Raw genomic sequence first — 1,812 nt, 5'->3', positions numbered from 1 at the left:
CAGCTATATCATTACCACTGTCTTACTCTATAGTGAGCTATATCATTACCACTGTCTTACTCTATAGTGAGCTATATCATTACCACTGTCTAACTCCATAGCGAGCTAAGTCATTACCACTGTTTAAGTCCAAAGCCAGCTATATCATTATCACTGTCTTAATCTAGAGCGAGATATATCATCACCACTGTGTTACTCCTAAGCGAGCTAAATCATTACCACTGTGTTACTCTATAGCGAGCTATATCATTACCACTGTGTTACTCCATAGCGAGCTATGTCGTTACCACTGTCTTACGTCATAGCCAGCTATATCATTACCACTGTCTAACTCCAAAGCGAGCTAAATCATTACCACTGTTTAAGTACAAAGCCAGCTATATCATTATCACTGTCTTACTCTATAGCGAGATATATCATTACCACTGTGTTACTCCATAGCGAGCTATATGATTACCACTGTCTTACTCTATGGTGAGCTATATGATTTCCACCGTCTTACTCCATAGCCAGCTATATCATTATCACTGTCTTACTCTATAGCGAGCTATATCATTACCACTGTGTTACTCCATAGCGAGCTATATCATTACCACTGTCTAACTCCATAGCGAGCTAAATCATTACTACTGTTTAAGTCCAAAGCCAGCTATATCATTATCACTGTCTTACTCTATAGCGAGATATCTCATTACCACTGTGTTACTCCATAGCGAGCTATGTCGTTACCACTGTCTTACTTCATAGCCAGCTATATCATTACCACTGTCTAACTCCATAGCGAGCTAAATCATTACCACTGTTTAAGTCCAAAGCCAGCTATATCATTATCACTGTCTTACTCTATAGCGAGCTATATCATTACCACTGTGTTACTCCATAGCCAGCTATATCATTACCACTGTCTTACTCTATAGTGAGCTATGTCGTTACCCCTGTCTTACTCTATAGTGAGCTATGTCGTTACCACTGTCTTACTTCATAGTCAGCTATATCATTACCACTGTCTAACTCCATAGCGAGCTAAATCATTACCACTGTTTAAGTCCAAAGCCAGCTATATCATTATCACTGTCTTACTCTATAGCGAGATATATCATTACCACTGTCTTACTCTATAGTGAGCTATGTCGTTACCACTGTCTTACTTCATAGTCAGCTATGTCGTTACCACTGTCTTACTTCATAGCCAGCTATATCATTACCACTGTCTAACTCCATAGCCAGCTATATCATTACTGATGTCTTACTCCATAGCGAGCTATATCATTACCACTGTCTTAGTCCATAGCTAGCTACATATCATTACCACTGTCTTAATCCATAGTCAGCTATATCATTACCACTGTCTTATTCCATAGCCAGCTAACTTGCCACGACATTCTGCTACGCGTGACATCGAACACAATTAAAAATCGACTGCATCCATAACTCCTATAACTAAGGTTATTTTTGTATGTTTATTTCGTTTTATTTACCTTTCTAAAGCAAACTTATGACGGGGATATTTCATTTTTCCACAGACAGTTATCCGGAAGACATATTGTTTCCAAATGTAGTGTATTGAATAAGTGGTAATTTACAATATGCAGTTGTTAATTATTTTTTTTATATCTTCGATTGCAGTGCGATACTCCGAAGGTTCCCATTGAGTGCTACAATGGTTTGGGATACTATTTGTCTCCCTAATCTTAATTCATATCAATCAATATCTTACGCCGTACCAGTCATAGTATATCAGGTGACTTACGCCGTACCAGTAATAGTATATCAGGTGACTTACACCGTACCAGTCATAGTATATCAGCTTAC

The sequence above is a fragment of the Mizuhopecten yessoensis genome, unplaced genomic scaffold (genome assembly GCF_002113885.1).
Source record: "Mizuhopecten yessoensis strain PY_sf001 unplaced genomic scaffold, ASM211388v2 scaffold5555, whole genome shotgun sequence".
Lineage (NCBI taxonomy): Eukaryota > Metazoa > Mollusca > Bivalvia > Pectinida > Pectinidae > Mizuhopecten > Mizuhopecten yessoensis.
This window is presented reverse-complemented; position numbering follows the sequence as displayed.